The sequence below is a fragment of the Eleutherodactylus coqui genome, chromosome 9 (genome assembly GCF_035609145.1).
Source record: "Eleutherodactylus coqui strain aEleCoq1 chromosome 9, aEleCoq1.hap1, whole genome shotgun sequence".
In the NCBI taxonomy this organism is placed as follows: Eukaryota; Metazoa; Chordata; class Amphibia; order Anura; family Eleutherodactylidae; genus Eleutherodactylus; species Eleutherodactylus coqui.
The window spans coordinates 121,453,058-121,480,607 of record NC_089845.1 but is presented as its reverse complement, the minus strand read 5'-3'; the positions used below and the strand labels follow the sequence as shown (position 1 = coordinate 121,480,607).

The 27,550-nt window shown below is 44.3% G+C and overlaps 1 protein-coding gene across 1 annotated transcript in view; it reads left to right on the top strand.

Moving 5' to 3' along the window:
• Nucleotides 1-27,550, top strand: part of NECAB1 (N-terminal EF-hand calcium binding protein 1) — a 138,463-nt gene that overhangs the window by 21,424 nt on the left and 89,489 nt on the right. The window lies entirely within an intron of this gene.

The window sequence follows — 27,550 nt, the reverse complement described above, 5'->3', positions numbered from 1 at the left end:
AGTACTATCAGTAAAGCATTATAGTTGGGGGCCCTGTTACAAGTTTTGCATCGGGGCCCAGGAGCTTCAAGTTATACCTCTGCACTGAGATACTCATAGGTGACGTCCTCTGGGCTCATTCATTTCTTCTCCATCTTTTCCAGATCTTCATGACTTCTTCCAGCTAATTCTTTCCTCTGTAGAGTTTGAGGCCAGATATCTTAGGCTCCTCTGAAAATAATAGCGCCACACACTCCGTCACCTGATTATCACCTGCAGATATAAATTGTAATACACTGTGCCCTCTGAAATTAATTATGTTATGCACAGTGCCCTAAAAGTGTATTCTAATGCACAATGTTCCCCGAAATTCATTATAGCATGCATTTTTACACTACACTGCTGCTCACTCAGTTCGTATAGAAGTCCAACCAGTTTTATTTTTGGTTTTAGAAACAGAAAATAAAACCCAGTGGGAAAACAACAGCCACTAGCAGCCTGTATGCTTGGTGCGATTAAACAAAATAACCACCTGCCCGGCAGGACACTAACTAGACAGTAGTTTCTCATCTACTCCTAATATGCAGCAATTGTCAGTAAAACAACAGCCGTTCACAATGTAGATGTGCTTACTTCTGACGCTGACTATCTGGACTTGGAGCCCTTTACGTCCCAGTTATGAACTTAGTGTACCAGCTGAGCTCACTGGGACCCAAGAAAAAGTCCTGTACTGGAGTTTTAGCTCACCCAGGCTAAGCATTTGGGTGTAATGTATACTCCGTCCAGTAGTCTTCCTTCTACATGTACACAATATATATCTCAAACACAGGGAATAATGTGTGCCCACTTACATCCTAGCGGGGTGTGTGGCCTCATCTCCTGCCATCTACACTGGATCATCACTATGGACATCATATCCATAGGGCATGGTGGTCTGGCCGCACCATACATGCAAAAAATGGGACAAGAGTTCCCTGGCCTGACACACCCCCTGAGATCCCAGTGATGATGCTACTTCTGGTGCTTCTCTGCAGTAGAGAACCGGTAGTGCCAAGCTCCCGCATCCTCCCTACTCCCAGGTACTGCTGCCTAAAAAATTGTGCAAGAAAGGGGAATTAAACTGGAGGAGGAGGGACTCCGAGTCATGGAGGGCATGTCGATAGGTCTGGCTCCTGCGGATGCATGCAGGCTGCACGATAACTAGCACAACACCTTCATCTGATAGAAAGTGGTGACTGGCAGAGCATGGAATGATACCTTCCATCTGCCAGAACCTGATTACTCAATTATATTGATGTCCTCCAGACACCATTACAATTGCATTTGGGGAACCTATTGCAATGCATCTCTGATAAGAAAATAAAATGGGCACCCTCTGGCTCAATGGACCCTGGCACCAGCTTGGATGGGTCCCGACGCAGACCCTGAAATCAAGTTTTGCCATCTAGTGTCTATCTAGTGTCCTTACAAGGTTTGAGAAGATCAATTTTGTACAATAGGATGGAATAGTTATTTGAAAGACATTGAACTATAGATTATGTATTTGGTATCCTCCTTGGATCCAATAATTCTGGGTTGTGTCCTCTTTGTGCGTGATATACCATACCACCACTGTAAGGTGGTCTATCATAGAAGAGGACAAGACTCAGCAGAGGCGTAACTTGAAGCTTCTGGGCCCCATGCAAGATCTGAAACAGGGCCCAAAATATAATACTTTATTCATAGTACTGGGCTCCCTATAGAGAGGTGACCTTATGGGCCCCATAGGGCTCCTGGGCCCCTCAAGGGGTGTATAGTTACACCCCTGAGACTCAGTAGAGGATACCATGTTCTGGACTGATTGCTTTGCAGGATAGGGGTGGACGGTTCTATCATCAGTAGCTCCCCAGATGAACTAATTCAGTCTATATTATTGCGGAAAGCACACTATTTACCCGAACCGCATGGTGTATGTTTATTTCCTACCTTGTTCTGGATTTCTAACACTGTAGGACTGAATGGCATTACTAGAAAAACACTGAGGAAGATTTACTGTTGACAATTATGATGAACTTGCTCACCATTTAATGATGACAAGTGAGCTACAAAATCAGGGAAGCATGAGCTTATTGTGAATCTCTTGGCCAACGTCAAAACTGTGATTCAAGATTTCAAGATTACACGGATACAAAAAACCCACTAACATTAAAAAAATGTTTATGAAAAATAAATATTAAAGAATCTGGCATTTTTTGATTAGAAATCATTGCCCCCATTGTAAGGGATTAATGTTCAGCTAAGAGCCCTTTTACACGCGCCGATAAATCATTCAACTTCTTGCATCCAGCGAGAAACTGAACGATTCGCTCAGTGTAAATGCATGTCCCGATTGAATGGGAAGCAAAAATTTGTTCACTTCTCATTCGTCATTCAGTTTCCGCATGCAGAAAAACTGAATGATGTATCATTCAGTGTAAACAGGCAGCTGTTCACTTATAATGACTGCCTGTTTACTGTGAATGGAGGTGGGCTGGCCGGAATGATCCCTGGCCCGCTCCACCTCCATTCACTGTGCGATGCCCAAAGCACTGGAACGATCATTGCTAGGAAGACCTGTTGGGTGCCTCAAGGTGTTACAGGGGTTGTTTGAGATAACAGTTTTATCTAAAAAGTGCTACTCTGTGGAGAAAACACAAGAAAGAGCCTTTCTTCACATTTCCCTGAACCCACTTGTCCCCACTGCGGTTCCAATGTTTAGAGGCTGCAGTCATCCTGTGCCGTCTCATTAACGGGCTGCTGCAGCCAATACGTCGCTTAAGTAATGCAGTGCATTTACAAATTCACTCCATGTTTTATGTAAATCTACATACACATGCATTACTATATTCCAGTCCTTTTCTGGTTGCTGTCATAACATATAAACACATGCAGGAAGGCTAATGTCGCTCTAATACCAAAATACTATAAAATGAGTCTTTCGCACATCAAAGCTGTGAGAACACTTGGATATTTTGCCTTTTTATCTTATGGCACAACTGATATTCAGAATAGCCTATTATTCTCTATTCTCAACGGAATCAGCCACACTGGCGGTGACTTATAGTTCACTGAAAGCATAAAAACAGCATAAAACACCAGTGTTGGGCACCTGCTGCTTTAAGGCCATGAGCGGTGGGCTAGAATCTAGAACAAGAGGCAGAGATCATAACTGTACGGCCTTTTGTGAAAAGTTTGAGCAGAATGTAAGAAAATTGAAAGAAAAAAACTTTCTTCAGGTCTTTAATGTTTTAAAGTAAAAACGTCTTCCTCCCTCCATATTGCAAACTGAATACTTTGACTTTACCGTGGTGAAAAAAAGCAATATATATATATATATATATATAGAGTATAAGTAAGTACAGTAAACTACTTTAATGCTTGCACAGAAAAGCCTTGTATATAGTGCAAATATGTTGCTCAGGGGTGTGCACAAAAACGCATATGCAGTGCCCGACGGGGCACGCCAAAGTAGGGGAGACCATGGGTAAGCAAGAGGGGCAGAGCTACATGGGATCTTTTACATATCTCTCCAAATATGGTGAGATAGAATCGGGGCTAGAGGACTTTCCCAGGGCTTCTCCGAGAGTGGGGGTGAGGGGGCGGAGCTAGAGAGGGGACAGGGCTAGAGGCCTATGTCTCCTAGGAGTACATAGCTAGGTGTTACAGGACAGATGATTGTGTGGCTATACTGGAGGACCTTCTTGGCCACTACACATACACCCATGTGAAGACGCTCTAAAGGTGCTTTTACAAGGGCCAATAATCATTCAGATTCCCGCCATCCAGTGAGAATATGAATCATTATTCTTGAGTGTAAATGCATGCCCCGACTGAACGGCAAACAAGAGTAGTTTGCTTCTCATTCGTCGTTCAATTTTCTACATACCAAAACTGATGGACGGATCAGCTTGTGTAAACGGGCGGCCGTTCACTTATTATCGCTAGTGAATGGAGTCGGGTGAGCTGAACGATCCCCGGCTCGCTCCGCCTCCATTGACTAATGATAATCATCCCTGTGTAAAAGCATAGGAACGATTCACTGGGACAAACTGTTGAGAATCTTGTGCCCAATAGATCATCCCGTATAAAAGCAACTTAAGGTTTCTTTACAGTGACTGTGTTGGAGGCCCCATTAGATGAGGAATACTGTAGATTCCCATTTGTGTTTTCTTTGATTATCGGGTAGACATACAGGATGTTCGCAAACCTTCCCACTATAAAGCAGTATACAGATTCCCAGCCGTTTCCCAGGTTGTTGCAGGAGGAACGTATGACCAGACGGCCTCCATGCTAAATGTCTCTTCATTGTAATTGGTTATGGACACAAATTACACAACAACACTACAGCATTGTCTGAAAGGCCCAGGGTAGCTATATAGGGAGGTGATTAGAAAAGGTTTATCAGCAGAGCAGAAGGCCCAGAAGCAATTAACCCTAGGAGTGCTGGAAGAGAATAAATGTAACTTCAGTGAACAGGGAGAGCAGGATGACGCCCACGCCTGCCAGACACAGAAGCAGAGGATTGTGACTGAACAGTGCACCTAACTTATGCTTTGTTTGAATGAAAATAGCACAATGTTTTATAGTTCTTCCCCTATTTTGGCAGCAGCTAGGTACACTAGGGTGGGCACTTCAATGTAATATTCACACCAGTCACCTGATCCCAGTTCTCTTCTCCTCCCACCCTCACAACTCAGCCTTCTCTTTCCTTTTGTAGATGACCTCTCATAGACCCTATGTAGAATTTTTGTCCGCATACATGTACCCTGTGGCCGCTGTTTAGCTACTCCCACTTCTTTTTTGATCGCAGGACCACTTTCCCTCTCTCCCACTTTTTCGTTCTCCATTCTGTAATGGGCCTCTTTTCATCTCAGTCATACATAGGAATGCCGTCCGCCACATTGCTCTCCATGGCTCACATCTTTCTCTATACTCTACAACTCCAAATCTCGCCTGCTCAGAGCAAGGGTTTTCTATCTGTGCCCCCCTCTACACACATGTCCGTCTCATACCTTGCTGCATGCCAATACATGACAAGGCAGTATTTTTTTTAAAAAGCAAAAAATTAAGAGCTTTGAAAAATGAGCGTATGTCGCAATGTTTTTCAATGGGTTTTATTCCCTGGCCAGTAATCACTTTCATGGTGAACAGACATCCTGAAAGTGGGAGAAAAGCAGGACAAACATCCTAAAAGCGGGACAAAAGTCTGTCCCGCTTAGAGACCATGGGGACAGTGGGAGACCTGCCTAAATCGGGACATCTGGTTACCCTAATCAAACACTTCATAAATTAGCATATAATACAATATAGTCATTATGATCGCAGCTGCTTATAAAACGGATACAAAACAGGAGGGTGGGGATTCGCTCGCCGTCTGTTCGTAGGTTTTTTGGGTTTGTTTGCTTTCAAACTGCGATGAAGAATGAAGCTTCTAGTGCGAACACGACCAGTGGGGTCACACCGGTGTCTTCTTGAAGGACAATTCTTTCTTCTGGCTTTTGCAACTGATTCAGAATGACAACTCACGCATAAAATATCAGTTTATCAGGCGCTCGATCTGTTTTTCCGCATCCTGCTCTTTTATCGGAACCAGAGACATCTTCCTGCATTTTTTATAGAAAAGAATTGCATCCTGGCACAAATAAAATAAGCTTTTGCAAATTATACGTAGTAAAGTGTGAGCTAGTTCAATAGCGGGCCAGTAAGGAAATAAATGGCGTACGTGAGCGTCGTAGCCGCAGAGATTATCAGCATTGTGGCTGCTTTGCTTAGACAAATCACCATTGAGGGGGCTAATAACTGTGTACAAGGGCTGCTTCTCGCTGTGGTGACAGCATATTACGTTTACGGATTTTGTACGTTTAATACGCTGTACCAATCTGGCATAGGCTCTCATGTTGCCGCTTACACATATTACACAAAATACACGTACAATAAAGATCGCAGCATGTTCTATCCTGGGGTGTATTACGCGCCTTCCCGCTAAGACACATGACAATTGGCGGTGCAAAGCAAGTACACAATGTCAGTGATACAAAGAAAGATTTCCAACGTGGATAAGACAATATACAGTAAAATTTGATGTCCCCCACTAGTGTTGAGATGCTGTTAAAGTCACGCCTGTGCCTGGGCTGGAGAAGTCTTGTTAGGACTGATAAGGTACGTTCCTACAAAGGAATTGGTGTGGATTTTAATGTGAATCTGCAGCAGACTTCGCCCCTTATCATGAGGATGAAATCTGTAGATCTTCATCAAAATCAGCACTCATCGGTGCATATTTGGGCCACTAACAAGGTGATGAGCTATAATTCATTTACTAGTCACTTCGTTTCAGTTTACCTAAAATCAGTCACTGATTTATTAAGCATCTGGGGGAAACAGGCAATAGTTTACAACTAGCCAGTAAAGTTTGCAGGAAGATCTGTGCTTCAGCAATGGCTGTCGTGAACAATCATTGTGTAAAGGCACATGAACAATAATGATTTGTACACTAACAAATCGATGCAGCAATTATTTTGAGCGACATTTCAAGTGATAGTTGTCACATATAGACCCACCCTTAAGGCTCATTTACACACAAAGACAGTCTTTCAAATGATTGAGAAATTGACAGTTTCAGCGATTATTTTGCATAAAGTGCTAATAGGCACTATTGTCTATTAGCACTTTATCAGCTTCATGTGCATGTAAATGAACCTCCAGGAGCAGCTTGCAGAACACAGCAGGTGGTCTGAGCTCTGCAATCAAGCTCCTTTGTTCTCGCAGGGACTGTCAGCTGAATATAATGTAATCAGCTGCTCCTGTGGAGAACGCAGTGTATGATCCCTGTTATCTCTCTCCAACTGAAGCTCACCTAAAAATCATCATTCAGCTGAAGAGTGAAAGATGGGAGCATGACTATTGCTCAAAAGCCATCGTTTGATTGAATTTTGAGCGATAAAAGTTGCGTGTAAATGGGGCTTTAGGCTAGGTTCATATTAGCAATATTAAAGGAGATTAACAATGAGAAAAACTGAAGTGCTCGATCCCCAACATGACAGGCACAAAAGGCGCCTGACATACCCTGTTAATAGGGTCCATCAGGTTTCTATCATGTCCTCCAATATCACACTGGACACAACAGTGCAGCATGCTGGCATTTTGTGTCCAATCTGCACCGGAGATCCGTCAGAGATCTGGCTGAAAATACCGGAAGAAAAAGCGCTGCATGCAGACCTTTTCCTTTGTCCAAAGGCTGGGCAGCTGGACGGAAAGCAGGCGGACCATATTATAGTCAATAGGGTTTGTCTGGCGCTGTTTAGTACTGTCCAGAGACTGAACCGTTCGGCCGTGGGGGTTCCCCTTTCCTGCTCCCCGAACGGAACTGGAAAACGGAATCCCCAGCGCAGATGTGAAAGCACCCAAAGGTCTCCACATCCCTAGTTGTCGTGCGCCCTGTCAACACTGGTTTTCTAATGTGCGGTAATGGATTCTCAAGCAGATGTTTGGTAGCAGTATGCCATTGTAGGCTGGTTATATATAACAGGTGGATGGTGCGGTGGTGACTGACAAAGACGGAGTCATGTTCATTGCACCAATAACAATTTTACTACAACATAAATAAAATGTACCTATCTCGCACTCCATAGGAGGGTTCATATACTTAAATATTACATAAATCAATTTACTGGTCTTAAAGCAACAACAACCAAGTGTCGATCACAATATTCGGCATATCACACCATCGTGATCATGTAGATCACATCTCGGGTCTCCATGTGGCAGCAACAAGGTACATAAAGTAAATTCGGGCACTCCATCCCTGGATGATTCCGGTTCTCATTCCCCCGCGGGACTTTCACCAATCTTTCTGGTACTTTCACTGGCACATATTATACGTACAACATATCTAGGGGGGCTATATATATTCCTGCTAACATTTCGGCCCGTAATGTCTGAACGGAAGCCTTTTCCTAAACTATACGCTACTTGTGACTTATGTCTGTTTAATAACTCAGCTCTGGGCTTTTATATGGTGCCTGGTCAGGGCAAAGAAGGTTCTCATCCCTTTGGTGGGTGGGTCTTAGCTCTGTTGCTTGTCCCTATTGTGGGGATGTCTCTTCAGGGCTAGTTGCGTCACTGCCAAAGTCACTTAGGGGGCGGAGCCTCCTCCAAAAGCTTAGAGTGCCTTCCCGCTACTTTCTCCTCAATGCTGCGGGCAGGGATCACTGCCAGGATGAAAGAGCATGGATGGCTACTTTCACCCTCCATATATATATATACACACACACACACCATACATGTGTATATACATTGTAGTGTACAGTATAAATTTCTGTGTGTGATTACTAGATTTTCCAGAATTGGTCTTTATGTAGACCTGATATAACAGTAATAATTTAGCTTTCTGGTGGTATTATTTGGGGTTTGTATGATGCCACTATCTGAGGTCTGTAAGGCAGCATTTTGATCACTGTATGGCACTATTATATAGACTCTATATAGCGACACTATTTATGCCTTTGGTATTATTTTTTGCGATTGTGGTTTTATTTGAGAGCTTTCTGATCCTATTATTTGAAGGACACCTCTAAAATAGACCGTTCAGTGGATGTTCGGCTGCTGGGACCCCCAATTGTAATCTGCAAAGAGACTTGGCAAGCAATTGTTCAATTCTCTTGCAGAGCACCGAAGGTAAAACAACAGGGGGGTTCACTGTATTCCTTAATAAAGGCAAATCATAGAATGCAGATCCATAGAACTCATATCCTTCCATAAAACATTTCTCTTATTGTGGGATTTCAACATTAGAGCTGTCAGGAGTCTGAAATCCTTTAAAATCTTCTTTGTGAGAGATCAAAACATTATGAAGTTTAGGTGAAGCACTTAAGTCTTTGTTGATGGATCAAAATCTCAGTAAAATAACATGCTGCGTCCGACAAAAGCCCATTTTATCCCGTCTTCCTTTTCTTTTCCACATTGTATTTATTTATGACGTTGCGGCTCCACCAGCCATCAGTGTCCGCGTTCTGAAATATCAGAGCCCCCCTCAGGCTTCATGTTTTTAACCTCTTTTAAATGCATGATATTAAAAGGAATCAGAAGATCTGACACACATTGAACACATCTGCCCAAAACCGCGACAATCTTTAGCAAATGCATTCACTCATTTGGATAAGAATACATTGTTTCAGCATCCGTGCATTTACATAATGAATTGTAATGACGGTAAAATGAAATAGATTACCGTCGTGCTACGCTCCAGTGTCTTACGGCCCATTCACACGAGTTATGTCCCCTTATATCCTTCAGGTTGTATGGAGCCAGAATACAGCGCCCAAATACTGTATCTCTCTGTGCCTCAGATTTCATAAGAAATTGTGGCCTGCTCCATTGTATTATAATGCAACCCCTTTAACCAAACTATCACCGACATATAGCCACAGGCAATATTCTGGCATCCAGTGCCTGGTAGCCCAACACCAGTATTTCAGGACGCGAGGATAGGCAGCAATTTTCTATGTGCAAGAATCTAGGGTGAAAGGGCACAGTCTCCAATCAACATTCCCTACAACAACCTAGGAGAGGCCACCTAGGCAATAAGAATGGCTTTCTTCTCTAATTGTAGCTAGCCATCTTGTTCTTTGTAGTCCTGATCTTCTCTCTTCACTGACCAATATATCAGGACAAGTACTAAGGCTGCACTGTGTAGTCATGTCTGCGTTCCCTATATATTAGGACAAGTACTATAGCTGCACTGTGTAGCCATGTCTGGGTCCCATATATATTAGGACTAAGGGTGCACTGTGTAGCCATGTCTGGGTCCCCTATATATTAGGACAACTACTAAGGGTGCACTGTGTAGACATGTCTGGGTCCCCTATATATTAGGACAAGTACTATGAGTGCACTGTGTAGACATGTCTGGGTCCACTATATATTAGGACAAGTACTATGGATGCACTGTGTAGCCATGTCTGGGTCCCTATATATTAGGACAAGTACTACGGGTGCACTGTGTAGCCATGTCTGGGTCCCATATATATTAGGACAAGTACTAAGGGTGCTTTGTGTAGCCATGTCTGGGTCCACTATAGATTAGAACAAGTACTAAGGGTACACTGTGTAGACATGTCTGCGTCCCCTATATATTAGGACAAGTACTACGGGTGCTTTGTGTAGCCATGTCTGGGTCCACTATATATTAGGACAAGTACTAAGGGTACACTGTGTAGACATGTCTGCGTCCCCTATATATTAGGACAAGTACTACGGGTACACTGTGTAGACATGTCTGGGTCCCCTATAGTTTCTTGGTCCATTTGGCACTCCAGAAATGAGTATATGAGTTGGAGGGATCATATATACATGCAGCTCTCTCCATTGTAGTTTATAGGACTTATGAAATGGCAGACTGCTACCTCAACATCCATCATCTACAATGGAGAGAGCCAAATGCATTGTCTCCTCCTCTCTGGAGTGCTGATTGGGGGGAAAGTGGTCCCCATTTTCCCAACAGGTGGGAGTCCTGAAAGTAGAACTTGCTTTGAGTTATTATGGCATATACGTAGGATATACCATAAATGTCTCAGATGGAAATACCCTAATGGCCCTTGGAAGTGGTTCAGTATGGCAATGTGGCCCTCAGACCAGAAAAAGTTGTACACCTCTGACTTACAACAATCCCGGCTGTTGGAAACTCCCTCTTCTATATAGTTTAGTACCCTATCAAATCTACAACTGAGGTGATCCTACACTATATTTTGTCCCCTTTTATGTATTTTTTATCTATATTGTCAAGTGAATTTAGTACAGTGATGTGGACCAAATAAAAGTGATAGAAGCTACGAAGAAATGTATTCTCCACTGCCCTTTGCTACATTTATTTTGATTGTGTAACTGTAGCAATCTGGGAGTCACTGGGGTAATTTCTGCAGAACCAGACAAACAAAAAACGTCTACATGTAGTGTGCAGTTTAATAGTCGTCGCACAGTCTGAGTTTGGTTTTCTTTCTTCTCTGCCTTCTACTGCAAATATATGATCAACATGGGAATTTGGGTCATAATGTTAGGAACTATCATGTCAAAAGACTTCTTTTATTAATACTCTGGTGCCCAATGCATATCTACGTTAAGAATACTGAAAAAGCCCTAGCTTTTGGAAATGCAGTAGTAAATTGGTCTACGGGGATACTAAGCTATCATTTTTCTGTGGTGATGGGTAGAGCAACATGAATTTCCATATTGGAGCTTGGGCATTGTAGCTAAAAAGAAAAAATAAAGCCGCCTAATGCAATGATCAGCTGTAACGTTGTAACCACTGAGTGAATAATATTGATTATCTCATGACAACTGCAGCTGTTATGGGGTGGGATCTATCTGGAAGGAATTGAACAGTCAGTTCTTGTAGTTGATGTGTTGCAAGCAGGAAGATCTAGCAAGCATAAGGATCTGAGAGACTGTGATAATGACCAAATTGTGATCACGTAGATGATGTGAGAGTATCTTCAAAATGGCAGGTCATATGGGGTATTCCCAATCTACAGTGGTTGGTACCTAGCAAAAGTGGTTCAAGGAAGGGCAAGTGATGAACTGGTGACAAGGTCATGGATGCTATGTGCATCACTAGCTGTGTCCTTGCCAACTTCTGTTCACTGCCGAAGGCACATACAATGAGCACTTCAGCATCAGAACTGGACTATGGAGCAATGGAAGAAGGTGGCCTGGTGTGATGGATCACATTTTATTTTTCATCATGTGGATGTCCGGGTGCATCTGCATCACATCATATCTGGGGAAGAGATGGCAAAAGGATGCACTTTGGGAAGAAGGCAAGCTGGTAGAGACAGTGTGATGTTTCGGGCATTGTTCTACTGGTAAGCATTGGATCCTGGAATTCATATAGATGTGACGCAAAGCACCTACCTAAACATTACTGCAAACCAAGTAGATCACATTCATGCTGCCACACTGCAAACATTAGTAACATAGTATGTTAGCCCAAAAAAAGACATTGTCCGTCCGTTCCCTCCAGACACATACACATTGATCCAGGCGGAAGCAAAAAAAAAACCAATGAGGTAGAAACCAATTTTCTCTATTTATTGGGAAAAATCCTTCCCAATTCTAATCAGCCAATCGTAGTAATCCATGTGTCACTGACCCTTCAATTGTTCAGGAATGATTTGAAGAACATGGCAAAGAGTTCAAGGTGATGACTTGGCCTAAGAAATTGGTGGAGACAAAATGCATGCCCACAACTTGATTGGCTGGGCAGGAGAATGGGTGTCCATCATCTCCCCTCGTGTCACTCACCCCTCCACCGCTGTCCCTTGTCCCCTTCCCGGCTTCTGCGCTGTCAGTTTCCTCGCTGCTGTCACATATTGCACCCATAATGCGAGGCCAGCCGGCTAGGAGACTGGCAGCGGCTGACTGACTGCGCCGGAGCAGGGAGGGGAGAAGTCAGAGCGTCGGGGCCAGTGACAGGTGAGGGGATGAGAGTCTGTAAGTGGTGAACACATTGCAGTGCTGATGGGAGGCTGGCGGGGAGAGTCTCCATGGGAGACGCACTGCGCCGAAGTCGGTAGGCGACAACTTCCAGAAAGGGAGATGATGTTACAGGGGTGCAGATGGAATGGCAGAGGTGGGGGGGGCGCGAATGACAGCACGGGGGTTGAAGGGGAGATGGCAGAGCGCATGTGAGAGCTGAAGCCGGCAAGAGAATAATGGAAGAGTAGTAAGAAAAGTCACTTACAGGGTCATCAGCAGCGAGAGCGCACATGGCACCCCAGCAGGGGGAGAGTGACAGGGTCGGCAGCAGTGGAGATGGGATGTTGTAGCCAGGGAGATGATGGGCACCCATTCTCTGGCCCAGCCAATCAAGTTGTGGGCATTGGTTGTGGGCGTGCATCTTGTCTCCACCCATTCTTCTGGTGGAGACAAGATACACCAGTACCCTCTATGCCTTGAAAAGTCAGTTTTGTTTTGGTGCCACAAAGGGGGACCTACACAATATTAGGCAGGTACATTAAATCTTTTAGCTGATCAATGTGCTCTATATAAGCATGGAGACGCAGACTCTACAAGACTTCTTAAGGTCTCTTGTTGTATCTGGCACTAAGACGTTAGCAGCAGATCCTCTTACATCCTGTGAATTGTGAGGTGGAGCCTCTATGGATCAGACTTGATCTTCAAGCACTTCCCACAGATATTTAAAAGCACATATGCTGATGTCTATTTTTCCTGCTTTTTTTCTGATACTGAAATATAAATAAAATTGTAATAAATGGTTGTTTAGACTGGGAATAAAATAATCAGAAGACCGTTTTCTAACTTACATTAAAATTACCATTAATCATTCGGTATTAGAATACTTATGAATGATATATATATATATGTGTGTGTGTGTGTGAAAGCCCTCACTCACTGACTGACTCACCAATAATTCTCTAACTTCTCAATGTCGTACAAACATGAAATTTGACAGGAGCATTATTTAGGTCCTAAAAAAAAAATAAAGGGGTCACAACTCTAAGTGCAAGAGTATTAGCACCTCTATGTAATGTACCAAATCTAATTCTCTAACTTCCCGATGTCGTACAAACATTAAATTTGGCACAAGCCTTCTTTAGGTCCTAAATAGGCAAAGAAAACAGGTCATTACTTGATTATTCAATGCTAAGTGCTAAAGTATTGGCACCCCTATGTAATGTAACTTCCCGGAGTTGCACAAACATGAAATTTTGCAGGAGCATTCTTTAGGTCCTAAATAGGAAAACTAAAGGGGTCACAACTCGAAAACTCACTGCTAAGTGCAAAAGTATTAGCACCCCTGTGTAATGTACCTAATCTAATTCTCAAAGTTCCCGGTGTTGTGCAAACATGAAATTTTACACAACCATTCTTTATGTCCTAAATAGGAAAAGTAAAGGGGTCACAACTCGATTATTCAATGCTAAGTGCAAAATTAAGTGCACCCCTATGTAATGTAACTTCTCGGTGTCGTACAAGTGTGAAATTTGGCACGAGCATTCTTTAGGTTCTAAATGAGGAGAGTGGGAGGGGTTGCAAATACTGCAGAGGGACATCCGTACATGCAGCCTGAGGAGAATCTAACCCTCCTCCATGTATATACATATTTTATTCCTCTCTTACTCTAAAATAACCTTGACTTCATAACATTTTCTGTGCAAACACATAAATACCTGTAGCAAATTAACTCGGATGAGGCCAGATATATCAGCTAGTTACAGTATATAGTAATAATCATAACTCAAGTGACCTTGAAATTGGTGTGCACCCTAAAAGTTACTTGTAGGAAATAATATCAGTAATGATGATGAGGAGATATATATTTTATTGCTTGTTTTCGCTACAATAATTACTTGAAGAATTTCAAGAAAGTATTAACCACTAGTCTCACATCTAATAAGTCCCTTATCTGCAGTGAGCTTTTCAGACACCCGACCTCTATTAAGCCATTAAAAGTGAATAAACAGTGTGATACTATGAGACAATACAGCCTAGAAATAGCGAGGGCACTGCACATCAATCAGTATAATTAGCTAATTATCCCAGAACGCCACTATACAACACCAGACATGCATGATTACATCTGTACTCACTAGAGATGAGCGAACGCGTTCGTCCGAGCTTGCTATTCGTGCGAATATTAGGGTGTTCGGGATGTTCGTTATTCGTAACGAACACCATGCGGTGTTCTGGTAAATTAAACTTTCTTCCCTGAGACGTTAGCGCTTTTTTTTGGCCAATATAAAGACAGGGAAGGCATTACAACTTCCCCCTGCAACGTTTAAGCCCTATACCACCCCCCTGCTGTGAGTGGCTGGGGAGATAAGGTGTCACCCGAGTATTGAAATCTGCCCCTCCCGCTGCTCGCTATGGATGCATTCTATATGCGCTCAATGGGGCCAGCGGCAGCAGCGCTGACCCCATTGAGAACATATAGAAGACAAATCCTTCTTCTCTGGCACAGCTGTAACAGCTGTAGCAGAGAAGAACGATGTTTGCCCATTGAATTCAATGGAACCGGCAATACAGCCGACTCCACTGAATGCAATGGGCTGCCGGCGATCGCAGGATGAATGGTCGGAAAGGGGTTAAATATATAACCCCTTTCCTGCAATTCATCCAGAAATGTGTTACACTAAAAATATATACCGGCGTATAAGGCGACGGGGCGTATAAGACGACCCCCCAACTGTCACCTTATACGCCGGTAATACAGTGGAGCAAAGAATAAAAAGCATTACTTACGTTTTTAGATGATCTGCGGCGCTCCTGCAGGCTGTCACTCCCTCCTGGTCCACGGCAGAGTATTGCTTTCTCCACGAAAGACTTTAAATCCCTGCCTCCAGAAGCACATGTGCCTTCAGCCAATCACAGCCAATGACAATGATGTCATTGAATGGCTGTGATTGGCTGTGTTTCTGGAGGCGGGGATTTCAAGCCTTGAAATCCCCGCCTCCAGAAACACAGCCAATCACAGCCATTCAATGACATCATTGTCATTGGCTGTGATTGGCTGAAGGCACATGTGCTTCTGGAGGCAGGGATTTAAAGTCTTTCGTGGAGAAAGCTTGTCTGCCGTGGATTAGGAGGGAGTGACAGCCTGCAGGAGCGGCGCAGATCATCTAAAAACGTAAGTAATGCTTTTTATTCTTTGCTCCACTGTATTACCGGCGTATAAGGTGACAGTTGGGGGGTCGTCTTATACGCCCTGTCGCCTTATACGCCGGTATATATTTTTAGTGTAACACATTTCTGGATGAATTGCAGGAAAGGGGTTATATATTTAACCCCTTTCCGACCATTCATCCTGCGATCGCCGGCAGCCCATTGCATTCAGTGGAGTCGGCTGTATTGCCGGTTCCATTGAATTCAATGGGCAAACATCGTTCTTCTCTGCTACAGCTGTTACAGCTGTGCCAGAGGAGGACGATCTTTATGCTGACAGTGGGGGGGGGGGGGGGGGGGGGGCACTCTTGCCGCTATTGTGGCTTAATAGTGGGACCTGTGAACTTGAGATGCAGCCCACCATGTAGCCCCTCGCCTGCCCTATCCGTCACTGTGTCATTCCCATCACTTTCCTGAATTGCCCAGATTTTCACACATGAAAACCTTAGCGAGCATCGGCGAAATACAAAAATGTTCCGGTCGCCCATTGACTTCAATGGGGTTCGTTGTTCGAAACGAACCCTCGAGCATCACGGGAAGTTCGTTACGAATAACGAACACCCGAACATTTTGGTGTTCGCTCATCTCTAGTACTCACTGGATCAAATGGCACAAGCATTGCTGTCATAATAGTGATAATTATGACTATTGTGTAATGTATAAAGATGTCTTTAAATAATGATCTGGTGATGGCACTTATTAACTATGTCACTTTTAAATGAAATTCTGTAGCTACATTTACTCTCTGTGGTTATAATGGGTAAATCTCGCTATAAGTACAAATCTGACAAGTTCTGATGTGTTCTAAACCACTAAAGGCCCTTTTACACTGACCAATATCACCGATCATCATAGTTTAAGTAGTATTTTACAAAGGCCAATAAGTGGGCCGAAAGATCATTTATACGATTGTGTGTGTATAACCCTGAGCAAGACATATATAACAAGTAGCTGCAACCATAAGTGGGCCACTACCCAGCCTACCAGAATAAATAAAATGCAAAAATAATAATCTACAAATGGTGCGCTAAACTTAATGAATGAGCCTATTAGAGATGAGCGAGTATACTCGCTAAGGCACTACTCGCTCGAGTAATGTGCCTTAGCCGAGTATCTCCCCGCTCGTCCCTAAAGATTCGGGGACCGTCAGGGGGCGGGGGAGAGCGGGGAGGAACGGAGGGGAAAATCTCTCTCTCCCTCTCTCTCCCGTTTCCCCCTGCTCCCCGCCGCAGCTTACCTGTCAGCAGCGGTGGCCCCCGAATCTTTAGGGGCAAGCGGGGAGATACTCGGCTAAGGCACATTACTCGAGCGAGTAGTGCCTTAGCGAGTATACTCGCTCATCTCTAGTGCCTATTTAAGTACAACCAAGAGAAGGAGCATATGGGATGCAGCAGGATGGGGTACAAAAAGGCAATATTGCAATGTTAAAAAATACAAGAAAAAAGTAGCAATAAAAGTAAAAAACAATGTATCAATGTAAAAAACACTCACCCAGTATCAGATGGAGAACGGGTGCAGAAGGCAATAACCAGCAGTACAGAGAAAGCACAAAGCACAACTGTGAGCGGCAGCCACTCCTGCCAGTAGCGACTGCATGCACAGACACTGCGGACTGGGGGTGACATCAGCTAGCCTCACTACGGAAGCTAAAGAAAGCCCAAAAACTCCAACACATTGAGACCTGAATGCTGGTCTTTTCCTCAGAAGACAGTAGAAGGACAAATGTTGTCCCTATCTTCAAAAAAAGGGAAGAATGTGGATCCAGGAAACTACAGGCCTGTGAGCCTGACTTCTATACTGGGACAGATCTTTGAACAAATTATTAACCAGCATATATGCTAGTGGTTGGATGAGAATGAAGTAATTAACAAGAGTCAGCATGGGTTTGTAACAACAAGGCATGGCAAACAAATCTAATTTCCTTCTATGGCAGAATTACCGTCTGTGTTGATTAGAGAAATGCGGTTGTTATAGTACCGTATAGATTGACATTAGTAAAGCTTTTGACAAAGTACCTCATACCATCCTTACTGAAAAAATGACCAAATACGGGATTGACAAGGCAACTGTTAGGTGGATTCACAACTGCCCGAGTGATTGTATTCAAATGGCTGCACATCTAATTGGAAGAATGTCTCAGGTGGGGTATTACAAGGCTCTGTCCTAAACCCAGTGTTGTTACACATTTAGATGAGGGAATTAAGGGAAAAGCGATCAAATTTGCAGATGACACAAATCTAGGATGGAGAGCTAACACTAGAGAAGAGAGAGCGGATTCAAAAAAACCTAAACAAGCTTGAACAGTAAACTGCTACTAACAGAATTGTATTTAACCCTTTCCAATCCAATTTCTATCCTGGTTTTCCCAGGGGGCTTACTCTTTTTCTGCTGTTATACAATGGCGCTATATGCTGGCTAAAGCCAGTACTGCATGAGGTGACACGTTGGATAGACTCCGACAGCAGAGAGGCTGGCAATATACAGAAAGAGAACCCCAATGGATGTCCTCCAACATCGGAGCTATACAGCCTTAAATCATAATGTCTTCAGAGGTCAGACAGTGGATTAGAAAGGGTTAAAAATGGAGAAAGGGAGGAATTGGGCTAAGCAGCAGCACATGTGAAAAAGACTTGAGTATAATAATGGATCAGAGACTGAACATGAGTCAACAGTGTGATACAGTAGCAAAAAAGGCAAACACAATTCTGAAATGTATTAAGAGACGCATAGACTCATAGATCACATGAAGTAATTATCCCCCTCTATTCTTCCTTGGTCAGACCTCATCTGGAATACTGTATTCAGTTCTAGACACCACAATTTAATAAAGACATAGACAAACTGGAGCAAGTTTAGAGAACTCATTTAGGGTGATCAATGAGTGGAGCAGGTCCACTTGGGGAGAAAGAGATTAAATCAATGAATGCACTCACACAGGCCTCTGAAAATGTTTAGGCTCACAGCATGATGTCTTCATTACTCAACATGGCTCCAGTATGTGGGTGTTTATTACTCAGCACAGCTCCAGTACTCATTACAGTGAGCGCTGGAGCCAGGTGAGGAGCAAAGATATCATGCTATGAGCACGAGAAGTTTACGTGACTGCATTCATGGATTTCATTTCTTCCAGTGGCCCAAAATTTTAGGAGCATGGATTATAATAGGGGCGATTTAAATGGCTGTGAGCCCCCCTGGAGCCTCCCTTCTATTATAATCCACCATTGTTTAGACTCATTCAGACGCAAGCCACTATTCTAGGCTTAAGGCCCATTGACATGTAATGATTATTGTTCAAACGACCAAAAATGAACGATAATTGTTACGTGTAAACGCTGCTATTGTGCAGTTTTTGTATGAGCGATGATTTTAATGTTATCTTAAAATCCATTGTTCAGCCTCAGAGAGATAAAGTATTTCTCAACAGACCGCATGCTGTGTTCTCCACGGGAGTCGGGAGATTACATTGTATTCTGCTGGGAGCCATGTGAAGAACAATGCAGTGTGTGATTAGTCACATGCTGGGCTCTGCAAACAGCTCATGGAGGCCCTTTTACATGCAAATGAAGATGATAAAGTGTTAATGGGCATTACTGGCCATTAACACTTTATAAAAAAAGATTGCTAAAACTTTCAATCATTTGAAAGATTATCTTTGCGTGTAAATGGGCCTTTACTCACTTCAAAATGAAAGATACTGAAAAATTGCAGAACCAAATGTTAAAAAAATATATACCATGATGAAAAATATTGCTAAAAATGTTGGAATCTCCCACAGTTGCCTTTAGGTGAAAGGCAGGTACTATACTGTACTGCAGGTCAGCTGGGACAGCTTTACAAGGTGAGCCCCTCAACAAATAACTATCTGCTATGTGTCTGCTGCTTGAATATGTTTCGTTGGACACGGACGGGGTATTACTTAAAGGGGTTGTCCCGCGCCGAAACGGGTTTTTTTTTTTTTCAACCCCCCCCCCGTTCGGCGCGAGACAACCCCGATGCAGGGAAGTAAAGAAAGTTTACCGGAGCGCTTACCTTAAGCCCCGCGCTCCGGTGACTTCAATACTTACCGCTGAAGATGGCCGCCGGGATCCTCTGTCTTCGTGGACCGCAGCTCTTCTGTGCGGTCCACTGCCGATTCCAGCCTCCTGATTGGCTGGAATCGGCACGTGACGGGGCGGAGCTACACGGAGCCGCTCTCTGGCACGAGCGGCTCCATAGAAGACTGCTGAAGACCCGGACTGCGCAAGCGCGGCTAATTTGGCCATCGGAGGCCAAAAATTAGTCGGCACCATGGAGACGAGGACGCTAGCAACGGAGCAGGTAAGTAAAAAACTTTTTATAACTTCTGTATGGCTCATAATTAATGCACAATGTACATTACAAAGTGCATTATTATGGCCATACAGAAGTGTATAGACCCACTTGCTGCCTCAGGACAACCCCTTTAATGTCACATCATGATTTTCTGTTTCCAGGGGGAGTTAAACTATTTTGCAATTATTTCCATGTTGATCTATTTCAAGGTGTCACAGTGGAGCAGGAAGCAATCATGAATGATAAGGAATCCTTGTAAGGAAGATAATAGGTTTTGTTTCTAAACTCTGAATACATTGAACATGGAGAATTCTAAGGATGATTTAGAATAAAGCTCCATTTATACATCAATGACGGCACACAATTTTAATCAAGACAAATCAGCGGCGGATACGATATGATTCTTATTCCAACAACTTCAAAAGCTCGCTAATATCTCCGCTCTTTGTGATGTGATGGATCAACACGTCTTCCAATATTCATGAATGGAAGCCCATTCATTCAGATATACAGATTACTCTCGTATGTGACTGCAGTTTTCCAGAAACCTACATTAGAACAGAATAAATTGAGAAGAATTCTTTTAAAAATCCTGCGCTTATAATGGGGGTAACTCGCTCATATATCCACTCACTTTGGGTAAAAAAGGGAAGAAGAAGAAACTTACTTTGAAGGAGGGGGGGTATGGAGTGTTATACAGAAACCCCTTCCTAGTGGTGATAACCAAAGTTTTTTGCTTCTAGTAGACTCAGGAAACTCAGGTCCTTAGTAGGGAGTCTTCTTTTTTTATTCCAAGCACAACATACAATTGGCAGTAAAATACAGTAGGCAACGCATTTCTGTGCTCTCAAGCACCATTCTCAATCTTTTAATATAAAAACAGTGCAGGACATTTCTAGCAATGTTTAGGTTACCTATTACAGCATACTCCTTTACCGCATCCCACTCGAGTGCATAGCGTGCGCTCCGACTGCTCTGGGCGACCCAGTGGTGGCATCTCGTGGTGAATCATCACGCTTGTAGATCACATGATCAGTACTATTGTATCTTGTCTCCACCAGAAGAATGGGTAGAGACAAGCTGCATGCCCACAACTTGATTGGCTGGGCCGGAGAATGGTTTTACATTATGTCCCTTCCCGCCACGTTGTGCCATTGACCACTGGGCCACTCTCCCTTGAGCCCTTACCGGCTTCTGCACTAGACTGTGCCAGGCCAGGGATAGGATAAGAAGGCAGAGCACCGGGGGGCAGTGACACTCCACCGCTCTCCCTTGTCCCCTTCCCGGCTCCTGCACTGTCAGTCTCCTTTGTGCCATCACATATTGCAAACATTATGCGACACCAGCGAGGAAGACTGACAGCAGGTAACCAACTTCGCCGGGGCAGGGAAGGGAGAAGGCAGAGCACCGAGGCCAGTGACAGCGGGGGAATGCAGCAAAAGTGGGGTGGAAATTACCATGCCGACGCCGGCAAGGAAGGTCGCCAGGGTAAGTATCACTGTGAACCTACGAACCTACAGCGATGCCGGCTTGAGGGGTTGCCGTCCAGGGATATTGACAGCGGGGAAATGCAATGGATGAGAAGGAGGGGGGGGGGGGAACTTACACCACCAAAGCTGGAAGGGAAGAAGGTCGCCAGGGGAATTATGGCAGCGGAGCTAGGAGCACAGATCAGCGGATTCTCCGGCCCAGCCAATGAAGTTGTGGGCGTTCAACTTGTCTCCACCCATTCTTCTGGTGGAGACAAGATACAACAGGACCCGCATGACCTCCTCTGTTGGAGCACACTTAGTGCGCTCCAAGTGCTATCAAGGTAGTGTCATCATGTTGTATGAAGCTGCAGCATCTCACGGCCCAAAGGCATGCTCCATCCCATGGATCCGTGCTTTTTGAATAAACTTTATTAATCAAAAACACTTCTAGCATAAGGTTGTAATCATAGGAAAAAATGCTGGTATATAATTTGAACGGATAGTTATTATTAATAAAAATACATCTAATACTAATTATCAATGGTTTGTTAAAGTACTAGTGCCGTATAAGTCGGGGCTTTATCTGGGTGTTTCTGCTGTTTGTGATGTGATGGATCAACACTTCTTCCAATATTCATGAATGGAAGCTCATTCATTCAGATTACAGATTACACTCTTATGTGACTGCAGTTTTTTAGAAACCTACATTAGGATTTCTGTTGCATTCAGGGTTTTCCCCCAGAGATGTAGTAAGACCAATTTAGTAGCGGCTGGGCTTCGAATGGGGTCATTCATGCGGCATACTGAAAAACAACGTAGGAAGCTCAGCAGAATGTGCTTACAGCTTCATTCCCCATGGAGGGGGAATACATTTGCTGAACAAAACCATATGTCAGTCAGATACTTTATTCTCAGGGACTAGAATTTAGGAATTTAGCTCAAGTACAGTGTTGAGTTGTATGTGCAAACATGGCTTCTGATGTAAGGATAAATCAATGATGACATTTTATGTAGGCAACAAATACTGATCCGACCTGCCAGTTCATCTCTGATGAAGGACGTTGGCAGATTTATTGGCTGTCCCTATACACATTATATTATCAGCCTAAGGGCTTATTCAGATGACCATATATCGGCCGCGTATTCACGCCGGCCGATATACGGCGACTCTCTCTGCAGGGGGAGGAGGCGGGAGCATTGCTCTGAGCTCCCGCCCCCTCTCTGCCTCCTTTCCACCCCCTCTCCGCCCCTCTGCACTATTTGCAATGAAAGGAGGCGGGACGGGGAAGGGCTAAGTTCCAGGAATTAGTTCCACCCCCATCCCACCTCCCCTTCTTGCAAATAGTGCAGAGGGGCGGAGAGGGGGTGGAGAGGAGACATAGAGGGGGCGGGAGCTCAGAGCACTGCTCCTGGCTCTTCCAGCCTCCTCCTCCTGCAGAGAGAGACGCCATATATCAGCCGACGTTGATACGCGGCCGATATACGGTTGTCTAAATAAGCTCTAAAGCTTCTTTCTCACGAGCATGAAACGCACACTGTATTAGCCACGCATAAAAATTGCAGCTAATAGAATTACTGCATTGCTATGAAAATGTTCAGATGGGAGAATTTTAAGCGCAAAAAAAAATTGCACCTTAAAATAATGGGACATGTGCGACTGAAATCCCGCAACTGATATTCCCCGCTGCGTGAGAAGATAGGACCTGACCTATCTTTTGTGCGGGAGGCGGAAGAGTTTCCATAGACTCCTGTGGGAGCTGAATAACAAGGGGGAGGAGGGAGGTTGATTAGGTAATCATTCTGATTGTTTAGTTTAAACTACTTAACAATTGGAATAGGAGATGGGGGGGGGAGTGCTGCCGTGTCGCTAAACACAGAAGCACATTTTACATTTTCCGCTGTTAGCTCCTGTTAGTCCCCGCAGGGATGAGGGGACTTGCAGGAGTTTGTACCGAGACATTTAAAATGTGTTGTTCAGCTGTCCCATAGCAGGGAGTGGAGGAATTCCTCTGCAGGGGAACCTCTCCATCCCTGCAGCGTGGAGAGATAGAGGTGAAGGAAAGTGCCGGAAAATCCCCCTTCTCTGCAGGGCTTCCCTTCATCTCAGCCGGGGTTTGCCTGCAGGGAAGAATAAAGAAATCCAGCGCTGCTGGGGATTTTGTTATTCTCACTTCAGGCAACCCCGACATCGCCGCAGCAGGGATATGCCTCCAACCCGGCTGAGATGAATGGAAGCCCCGCAGAGAAGGGGGTTCCCCCAGGGCTTTCCTTCCCCCAGGGCTCTCTATATTGCCACCCTCCTCTCGGAGCTGCAGCGTTCGTTTTCAGCGACACGCAGTTCTAGATAATGTGACTGGTCAATTTCACCGCTAATTAAAGGGGTTGTCCCGCGGCAGCAAGTGGGTCTATACACTTCTGTATGGCCATAATAATGCACTTTGTAATGTACATTGTGCATTAATTATGAGCCATACAGAAGTTATAAAAAGTTTTTTACTTACCTGCTCCGTTGCTGGCGTCCTCGTTCCCATGGAGCCGACTAATTTTCGCCCTCCGATGGCCAAATTAGCCGCGCTTGCGCAGTCCGGGTCTTCTGCTCTCTTCAATGGAGCCGTTCGTGCAGAATGCCGGCTCCATGTAGCTCCGCCCCGTCACGTGCCGATTCCAGCCAATCAGGAGGCTGGAATCGGCAATGGACCGCACAGAAGAGCTGCGGTCCACGGAGGAAGCAGACCCCGGCGGCCATCTTCAGCAGGTAAGTATGAAGACGCCGGACCGCCGGGATTCAGGTAAGCGCTGAGCGGTTTGTTTTTTTAACCCCTGCATCGGGGTTGTCTCGCGCCGAACGGGGGGGGGTTAAAAAAAAAAAAAAAAACGTTTCGGCGCGGGACAACCCCTTTAAGCTTGTGGCTTGATAACAGGAAATAGTCTATTCATGCTATTTTTCGCACACTTAGCCGTGTTTTTTTTTTGCGCAGGTACGTTCGGTGTGAATTTCACGCTTGTGTGATTGAGGCCTTAGGGCTTCTTTACAAGAGCATATGCGCAATGTATTTGCGGAACAATGATGCTTTTTTGTATGCTCATTGGCGTATTCTACTGTACTTTTTGTGCCCGCAGGCATGTTCATTTGCACACGGCCAAAAATATGCAACAATTGAAATGGTTAATTAGCCTAATGAGTTCTAGATGTGTTCTTTTTCCAGCAGAATTACGCAGTGTTTCATGCATCTTCTAGCGTATTTTGTGCATTTGCGCATCTCCATTGACTTCTATGGGGACTTTGGGTGTGCAAATGCGCAGGAAGAGAGCATGATACAGGGTTTTTTTTCATGTGACCGAAATGCGCAGGTTAAATACATGCATGTGAACGAACCCATTGAAATCAGTGGGTGCTATTCTTTACGTATTGCACAAGTATATTTTGCATGTGCTAATATGCCCGTGTGAAGGGGGCCTTATGCTGTAAATTAACATTAGATGCCAACAAGAATTAGGGCCGCTTGATATGGGCATATATGATGTCAATGAGCTCGTAGACATTTCCCGATTTTGTGGGCGCATTTCGTGTGCATGCAAAAAATTAAAACCTGCTCTATTTTCTTGCACATGTGCGCACCAATGGTCTCCATAGAGGTCTATGGGGGGAGGGGTGCAAATGCATGTGAAAGCACAATGGAATTCACAATACGCTGTGCAATTCAGCAGGTAAAAGAACATATGGCCAGGTCGGATCCCACTGGGAGAATTGTCGCAGCTGGATCCGACCCGCACCCCTGCAGTGACCAGCGCGGCTCACCTGCTTCTGCGTCTCCAAAATTCTGCTATGCGCCGGCTGCCGCCCTGCCGGTGCATGTGCAGAGCAGAGCCGGTGGGTCTCAAGTGACATTTCTGTGCGGGCCTCTGCAAGACCCGCACAGAAATATTACATGCTACGATTTGTTTTCCGGGTGTGTTTTCATGCGGACAAATCGCGGCTGTGTGCATAGGATTGCATTTTGTAATGCAATCCTATGGCAGCGGGTACAGGTGGAAATTCTGCGGGAAATCTTGCTGCGGAATTTCTGCCCGTGTGCAGGAGGCCTAATTCAATAGATGAAATAGCCATTTAAACCATGGCATGTTCGTCTGCTGTGCTAAAATAAATATGCTTTGAGGGAGCAAAAAGTGCGGTAAAATACGCTGATACGTGTGCAAAAAAGCCTCGTTCTTAGCGCAAATACGTTGCACTGAGGTGTGCACAAAAATGCATGCACCAGTGTGAAGGAGCCCTTAAAAAAATAAATTCTATACTTACCTATTCCTCCCCCATCAGTCTACTTACTGGATCTTCTCCTTGCTGATCTTCTCCTGTCTCCTGCAGTCCGGTGGGGTCACCTCATCTCCAGCTGGCTGATTCCTCTGCTTCCTGTGAGGTTACATACATTAAAACAAGGAGATTGCAAGTTCAACATTGGTTAATAAGTTATTGTTCCTCCTACCATTTAATTAGCTATCAGCTGCGCCGTAGCCACTCCTGTGTCCAATCAAGGACACCCCTGGGATCCAGAGTCCTCCTCCCCGATCAGGCACGCCACCACCGAAGCCCCTGTCTCCGTCTTCAGCGTCTCCATGGGAGCAGCGCTCACGCCGACCTCCCGATGACGTCATCACGCTCCCGACGTTCCTTCCAACAATCACATCAGCACATCGTATCTAGGCAACCGCTGCACCTATCACAGTGCAGCATTGTGCATCTAGGCGGTTACAACTGCTCCGGTTCCAGCAACATGTTTAAACCTCTCTGGCATTCGTCTCGGTACTGAACGGCGTGCCATGATAGCTTTTTTAATGCAACAATCTTTGCTCTAAGTTCAGCACAATATAGTAGACATTCAGTGCAATCCTATACATATTGCTAATCACAAGCATAACTTAATCGACTATACTACTAACGCTGTATGGCATAACTAGGGTCATTATACGGCACTCTGCCCACGTTTTAAATATACTTCACAGATATAGCATCTTTATTGGACAAAGTATAGTGTGATGCAGGACAACGTTGTACCCAAACTGCTATTACTAAATCCACACCACGCATTACGTATATCTCAGTTACACCACCCACTGGGTTATTAATTACAGCATTAATCAAACGCTTTACAATAAATCCCTTTACATTGATTTATTGAATACAAGCAGTGTGAAGAAAACCAAAAATATTATCACACATATAAGCATGCCATTACATTATCAATGCATAACGCACAATGTGTCATCAAAAACCGTGTCAATATTTCGGTGATGCAGCCCAAATCAGAGAAGGAGGAACTCCGATCCTAAAAAATATAAAGGAGTATATTAATATTCAACCATGTTAAATCTCCTCTCCATTGATTAAAAACAATAAACACTATACAGAATCACAGCCTAAATATGCGGCAAATAGCTATATTCATTATTAAGCCCCCTCGGTGCCATGGTATCAAGTGTGTGTATCCATCGCAATTCCTTGCGTTTCAAGAGGTTTTCTCTATCCCCCCCTCTATTTAGTGTGGCAACATGGTCAATAACCCTAAATCGTAATTGATCTACGGTATGACCATGCTCTAAAAAATGTTTGGGGATAGGCAACTCTTTTTTCTTTGTACGGATAGTGCTTTTGTGTTGGAAAATCCTCTGCTTTACTTCTTGCGTGGTCTCCCCTATATAACCCAGCCCACATGGGCAGGTCATAAGGTACACCACAAACCTGGAGGTACAGGTGAACCTCCCCTTGATTTTGAACTCCCTACCTGTGTATGGATGCCTAAATGAATTGCCTTTTACTAAGTTTCCGCAACATGCGCATCCCAAGCAGGGAAAATTGCCAGGCCTAAAAGGCTGCAACAATCTCTGTTCGGGACTCCCCTTCTCCTCTATTATTGTCCGTACAAGCATATCCTTGAGGTTCCTTCCCCTCCTGTATGCCATAACAGGGGGAGAGCGAAGCTCACAAATCTCACTGCAGCCTCTTTGTAGTATATCCCAATGTCTCTTCAGTGTATTTGCTATTTTACAACTCATATCGCTGTAAGACATAACACAGGGGATTCTGTTGTTAGTTCTCTCAC